The 7956-nt window shown below is 37.7% G+C and overlaps 1 pseudogene; it reads left to right on the forward strand.

The window, feature by feature from the left end:
• Window positions 1-6413: 6413 nt before the first annotated feature.
• On the forward strand, window positions 6414-7956 carry LOC148872414 (granule-bound starch synthase 2, chloroplastic/amyloplastic pseudogene; annotated as a pseudogene).

The following is a 7956-nucleotide window of genomic DNA, read 5'->3' on the forward strand; positions in this document are numbered from 1 at the left end:
TAAACAGTGAGATACAGTTGGGGGCATTTTTTTTTGGATGAGTGGGAAAGTGGTCAATGTCATTTTGATTCACATTGACCAAGGATCTGGAGACTAGGGCCGGTAAGTGATATCAATTTCTTAGGTGGATAAATAACTTTTCCACTTTGTCAGAAATTATCAATATTTGAATGAGACAAAAATGCCCCTTTTAATAATGGATTTTTATAATTAAAATGATTATTATTTTCTTTGCATTAAAAATAAAAGAACATGGGTAAATGCATTTATCTAATTAATTCTTTCTTAGGTAACATTTACCTATATAGGTACATTTACCTCAATGAGTAACTTACCAAAAAGCAAACGAAATCTTAATAATTAACAAACCATAAGAATAGTTTAAAAAATTTATCCTATAATTTATAAAGAGCCTATGCCAATTTAGGTTGATGAGAACTTCTAAATTCCATAACCCTTCATTAAGTGGTGAAAATAGATGTCTCATTCTACTTGCGCGAATATGATTGGCAAGCCCCATTTCATGTTTAAAATCTTTTTTACATTATTGCTGGAAGATTTATTGAAGCTTTTTTACATTATTGAAGATTTATTGATTTTTATGCTCAATTTCCGTCATATTGATATCATTGGTACCTACACGCTCAGCACCGGAATTAGGTGAGAATCCATCCACGCAATCTTCAAAAATTGACTCAGAATCAGAACCACTCTGGCCATGGGTTTTTGAGTCAGCAATGTTACCATTTGGTTGGACTGCCAATCTAGACTATGGGTTTTGGCTGTTTTTTTTTTATTTTAATTATTTTTAATCTGGAACGAGTCATTCATTTCCGAGTCAGTAATTTGACCATTTGGTTCAAATGGATGGCTCGTTTTAGATTAAAAATAATTAAAAAAAAGTTAGAACCCATTGTCCAGATCAACAGTTCAACCACCCGAATCAATGGGTTACTAATCAAGTCAATGGTTTTTTTGCCAAATAACAAGTTAAAGGTGAAACGGAATCAGTTGCCTGAATTATTTTTGGGCTAAACGGTCCAATCATCCAAGACGGCGGTTCAAAAATACTACATCCACATTTAACTTCTGGTTATCCCATCAACACCAAGCATAACAAAAGACAGTAACACTCGGTCATCAGTGGAAACCAAAGAGGAAATACCAATACAATCCATGCAGAATTTGAATACGCTGCAAATTAGATTTCACCAATTCGCCTCTTTCGTAATTCATGAAATTATACTCCAAGTCCCTAACCAATCTTCACGCAAGGCACAACCTAGGGGTGCCAATTAGACTGGATTTAGTGCAATCTGATCCAGTCCAATGTAAGTCAATTACAGATAAATTAGGTCCAATCCAATGTAATGAATAATTTGGACCATTTTGATCTGATCTAATTCAATATCTGAACCGTCCAATATGCTCAAGTCCAGTGTAAATCTATTACAGATAAATTAGGTCCAATCCAATCTAATGAATAATTTGAACTATTTTGAACTGATCTAATTTAATATTTGAACCATCCAATATGCTCAAATTGATTTTAATTTAGATTGGTTCCAACTAAAATCTGATCCATTGGCACCTATATTCTCATCTTCTATCAATGAACTGATCCAATCCAATATAAATCTATTACAGATAGACCAGATCCAATCCAATCCAATGAATGCTTTGAACCACAAGTCTAAACTGATCCAATTCAATGTTTTAGTGGCCTGTCCAATATTTGTATAGGGTCCAAGCCAAAACCGTTCTATTGACACCCTAACACAACCCATTAGATAAAAATATACTCTGATTATTAATGCTGCATAATATCAAATCCGATCGAAAAAAAAAAAACTATAACTTGGAGTGCAAAGAGGTAGCCATCTTTTCTGAAAGACACTATCATTCACCAAGAGGAAGAGGGAGATAGCCATCTTGTTTTCTTCACACCGTCCTCAATAAGAAAGAAAAGGAAGAATAAAAGGCATTAGTCACCCATGGGGCTGAGGAGACTGATGGACCCAGGGCGGCTTGATAAAGGCTTAAGTGGCTCAACTTACTTATTTGTTGATTTGTGTTTTAGTGGATAAATAATTGTCATCATCTAAAATAATAACTAATATTATTAAAGAATGAGCACTTACAATATCCATTCTTAAAGTATGAATACTTTGTTCATTTCTTGTTACTTAAACGTCTGTACCTTTTGGTCTGCCCCTAAATGATCAAACCTGCGTATCTGCACAGCCTGCTCTGTGTAAAGTCAATGGACTTCCTCTGCACCCTGCTCTGTCCTTAATCCTAAGGGTGTCAATCTACTGGGTTTGGATTGGATAACCTTATTAAATTGGATTTGAATGGTCTGTTCTAATTATTGGATTGGACCAGTTCAAAATAAATTGATCCATATTTTTATTGGTCTGAATTGGATTTAAAACAAATTTCTAATAATTCAACTGAGGCAAAACCCTTGTCCAATTTGAAATCGATCAGAATTAAAGTCGACATAAAATCACTTTTATGAAAGTATTTTTATAAAAATAATTTTATGAAAAGTACTTTTATGAAAGTAATTTTACAAAAAATACTTTTACCAAATCACTTTTATAAAAAGTACTTTTATGAAAACACTTTTATAGAAAGTAGTTTTATAAAAGCACTTTAAAAAATACTTTTACGAAAATATTTTATATGAAATCACTTTTACAAAAGAACTTTTACGGAAGTACTTTTATAAAAGAACTTATACAAAAACACTTTTATGAAAGAACTTTTACGAAAGCACTTTAAGAAAGTACTTTTATAAAAGCACTTTCACAAAAATACTTTTACGAAAGCATTTTTACAAAAGCACTTTATGATATCACTTTTATAAAAGCACTTCTATGAATGTACTTTTACAAAAGTACTTATATGAAAGTAGTTTTCATTAAAGTGCTTTTACAAAAACACTTTTATGAAAACACTTTTACAAAAGTGCTTTTTTAATGCCAAAAGGTTATACAAAGGGTATATTTCATTCAATTTGGATTTGGATTGGATTGAGTACAGTCCATTTGTAAGTAGACTCACATTGGACTGAATCGGGTTGGACCAAATCCAATCCAATTAATCTCTCTATAATGTGTATTGTGTAACATGTAACACCGATAAAACAAGTTCCTTTGTATAATCTCTCATTTCTGAACTCTTTAGATTTCTCACTAATCCACTTCAACATTCACACTTTTTGTGCACTTTAAAACGTGTCACTGCAGTATCCAAACTTTCAAAAATAGTCAATTTAGGTCCCAATCACTTTTTAGTAAGTTACTTGGGTAAATGCACTTATCCAGGTATATGTTTCCCAGGAAAGACTTGGTCAGGTAAGTGCATTTACCCAATTATTAAAAGGGGCATTTTTATCCCACTCAAGTATTGACAACTTTCCCGAGTGAGAAAGTTATTTACCTATCTAAGAGATGGGTAAATGATACCTAAAAAATAAACTTTCCTTGATCCCCACATAAATCTTAAAAAAGAATATTGGTTTTGACCATCTTTTTTCCCTCTCAAAATCCAAAAAAAAAAAAAAAAACCTCCTTAGTCTAAAACCATTAAGTGACACTAAGTGGAATGTGAAATGACACAATTGCTCTTTAAATGTCATCTAATTTTCTTTACAATACCCTTTGTGAAAATGACACGTTTTGAAGGTGGAAGGCCGGTGAATAGTTAAGTCGTAGTGAAATCTGTTAAAGATAACCATGTCCGTTCTCTCGAACTATATTACGAGCATTTTAATCTCCCTTGCTACACACTATGACGCTACAGTTTCCATTATATTATGTCCGTTCTCTCGAACTACTTTGCGAGGATTTTAATCACCCTTGCTACACACTGATACTACAGTTTCCATTATATTATTTCTGTTGCTGCTACTAAACCCCCATCAGATGTTCAACTGTATTGCATCAGAAGGGCCGATAATCGGGGCTTCACCGTTTGGTGGGCTGCTTATTTGTCGAATACGTCTAGGTCGTCCACTAATACGTCTATTCATGGACAGTGTTTTAGCGATGATTATAAAAGATAATTCCACCGATTTATTAATGAAGCCTTAATGAATTTTTATGTTCGACCATTTTTTATTTCTCGTCTGTTTCTTGGCTAACTTGTGGAAGAGTACTTGATCATTCGGCTATTGTTCATCGTTGCTCTGATTTTGTTTGTTTCAAAAAGACAATAAACAGTGCATTCTTTAAAGGGTAATTTTGAAATTTTAAAATGTTACAACTCACATGTGACATCACGTGCTTAACTGATGGACTACTAAGCAGAGTACTGACAGTTTTCGAAAGTTAAAGTACTGAAATGACACATTTTGTAGATACTAACTTGACACTGCCCCCGAAATTCAGGTACTAAACTAAAAATTTCTCTTAACAATTAAATAATGGATTGAGCAATAGCAATCATCTCAGTCTATTTGCTGGATAAATCGGTATTCTTTTTGGATTAGCCCCGTCCAAAACAAAATCAATTTGGATAGATTGAACGGACCAACAAGACATTGAATTGGATCAGCCCAGACTTAATGATCCAAAGTATTTACGGACAAGTACGGATACACAATGCAGAATTCTGAATTCCAGCCCTCCTACTATTAGCCCTCTCCCCAATAAACCACATCCTGCCCGTGAATTTGGCATCAATTCACGGTCATGATACATTCCCCCTGTACTTTAGGGCTATAAAATTCTGATCTGGGCTGATTGGCCATTCTCCCAAATATTTATTGGATTAGATTGGACCTGGTCCATCCATGTGAATTTATATTGGATTGGATTAAGCCAATATCTAGTCCATTGATAGAAGATAAGAATATAGGTGTCAATGGACCAAGTTTGGATTAGAATTAATCTATATTAAAACAAATATAAACAGATTGGATGGTCCAGACATTGAATTGGACCGGTCCAAAATGATCATTGGATTGGACTGGACCTGGTCCATTTGTAATGGACTCACATTGGACTGGATAGGATTGGACCAAAACACACCCCTACATGTAAACACCATGTCTATTAAAATGTTCAATTCCAACCCTCGTCCAAAGAACCTCCCAATTTCATCAATGACAATGTTCCCAAACAACATACAAGCCAATACATTAAATAATATCAGTATTTTTTTGATAATTGAATTTTTTATAATTAATAACAATAGTATTGTTCCTCAACCATTAATCTCTTAAGTCTTAACTACTGATCATAATTCCAAACCCTCCACAAATCCAATTGAAGGGTTCGACTATGACACCAGAAAAACTTATAACCATCAACCAGTATCAAAAGTGGTAACCAATAAGGTCGTATTATTCGTCAAAATTCACTGTTGGGTTTTGATTGGTCAATGATCTAGTATCATGCCTAAATCATAGATTTATCCCCAATTGAAGTGTATTATCAGGTTAGGCTTGATTAGAATCTAAGGTTTTGGCTTCAGATTCTGCACCAAGACAAGATTCTAGACATTTTTATATAATAATTAAATAAAATTATATAAAAGAAAAACAGAAGCCAACCTCTATCAAAAGCATACCACTATCCCCCAAACTCACCCAAATCCGTATCATACCACAAACCCACCAGAAGCCAAACGTACCCTTACCTCCTGCCTCTTCCCTTGGTACTTGACAGTTTTGGCAATAGACTAGCCGTAAAGAGTTGAAGCACCCTTCTTTCTACCTCTAATTATGACAACTAAACTACTAGTTAAAGACTAGTGAAGTTTGTTGCAGACACAGAAGCAGTAGACACACTCATAGGCAGCAGCATGCATAGCAGCCCGCACAGCAACACGCACCGCCCAGCAGCGAGCAGCACGCACCACACGGAAGCAACATTGTGAGACGCGCACACCACCCGACAACAGTAGTAGGGGGGCCCATACGACAGCTCATCAGGGGCCCACTTACCTTGCCACTCTAGCCAACTCGCCGCCAGATCCCTCATCCCTTATCCTTATCTTATCTTCTTAGTAAGAGTTCGATTTGCCACTAGAAGTAGGAATTGTGTTACCATTAGAAGTAGGTAATTTATTTAGAAGTAGAAGTTTGAGTTGGATAGGGATTACCCTAGCCTAGTCGAATCCAACAAGGAACCCCCTTTTGTAATCTCCTATTTAAGGAGCTATGAGTTGAAATAAAGGCATTTTGTTTTCCAGTCAAGAGAAGAGTGAGGAGAGTTCGGGTGTTCTCTTGGACAAATCACCCATTCGGAGAGTTCATGTGGTCTCTTTGCCAAATCACCCATTCGGCACGCAAGGGAAGGCACAAGGGAAAGCAGGGCTTTCTCCCCGTGGACCGACCCGTGACGAGATCCTACGTCCGGGCCCATAACATTCTGGTATCAGAGCCAAACATCATGGGCAATATGGAACAACTATCATCCAAGGTCCACGAACTGGAACATAGGCTAGCAGAAACCAGCATGGAGGTTCGTGAAGTCAAGGAAGATGTCCAGGAAATGCGACGCCTGCTGGAAGCATTCCTCTCCAACAAAGAAAGGAGTTCTGAGGGAATTGCCAACACAAACAGTCGTCGTTCGGACTGGGCGGAGGCATCCAGCGAACAGCAGATCACTGCCCCGACAGCCGCAGTTATTCCCAAGTATAACCGTTTGGAGTTTTCCTCATACGGCGGCAGTGGCAACCCACTGGGATGTTGTACCATTGCGAGCAATTCTTTCGTAATCAGCGCACGGAGGATGAAACTATAAAGTCTCCTCCTTCGGTCGGGGACAATGCCATAAACATTATATTGGTACTTGCAGAATGCGCTCCTTGGTTGAAGACAGGTGGACTTGGCAATGTTGCTGGGGCTTTACCAAAGGCTTTGGCTTGGCATGGACAGAGTTATGGTTGTGGCACCACGGTATGGTAACTATGCAAAAGACCAAGAAACAGGAGTGCACAAGAGATATAAGGTGGATGGGCAGGATAAGGAGGTAACTTTCTTTCAAGCTTATATTGATGGCATGGATTTTGTGTTCAGGGACAGCCTTATGTTTCGCAATATTGAGAAAAATATATATGGGAGAGGCCGAGAGGATATTTTAAAACACATGGTTCTCTTCTGTAAGGCTGCTCTTGAGGTTCTCTTTTGTAAGTATACCTGGTGCGTTCTTGTGATCCACAACATAGCACACCGGGGTCGTGGATTTTCGTTATGTGGATCTTCCACAAAACTACATAGATCATTTCAAACTACATGACCCAGGAGGTGGGGAACACTTCAATATCCTTGTAGTTGGCCTGAAAGCAGCAAATCGTGTAGTCACTGTAAGCCATGGTTACGCCTGGGAGCTGAAAACTAAAGAAGGTGGTTGGGGCTTGCATCAAATAATAAATGAGTGTGATTGGAAGTTGAAGGGCATCATGAATGGGATTGATGCAAAAGAATTGGATGTTTACCTGGCATCTGATGGCTACACCAATCACCTTGTGGAGACTCTTCAGACTGGCAAGCCTCAATGCAAAGCAGTTCTACAAAGGGAGCTTGGTCTTCCTCTTCGAGAGAATGTTCCTCTAACTGGGCTCATTGGCAGGCTTGACCATCAGAAAGGTGTTGATCTCATTGCTGAGTCCATTCCTTGGATGGTGGACCAGGGTGTGCAACTAGTCATGTTGGGCACTGGGAGACCTGACCTGGAACAGCTACTCAGACATTTTGAGAGTCAACACCATGACAAAGTCAGAGGTTGGGTTGGTTTCTCTGTGAAAATGGCTAATCGAATAACTGCTGGTGCAGACATCCTACTCATGCCTTCTAGATTTGAGCCATGTGGACTGAACCAGCTTTATGCACTGAGCTACACGGCAGTCCCTGTTGTTCATGCTGTTGGTGGACTGAAAGATAGTGTCCAGCCGTTTGATCCATTGGTAGAGTTCCAAGCCACATCCGGAATTCGAGCTTGA

The sequence above is a fragment of the Nelumbo lutea genome, chromosome 2, assembly GCF_056320005.1.
Source record: "Nelumbo lutea isolate HS-2025 chromosome 2, American lotus-T2T, whole genome shotgun sequence".
Lineage (NCBI taxonomy): Eukaryota > Viridiplantae > Streptophyta > Magnoliopsida > Proteales > Nelumbonaceae > Nelumbo > Nelumbo lutea.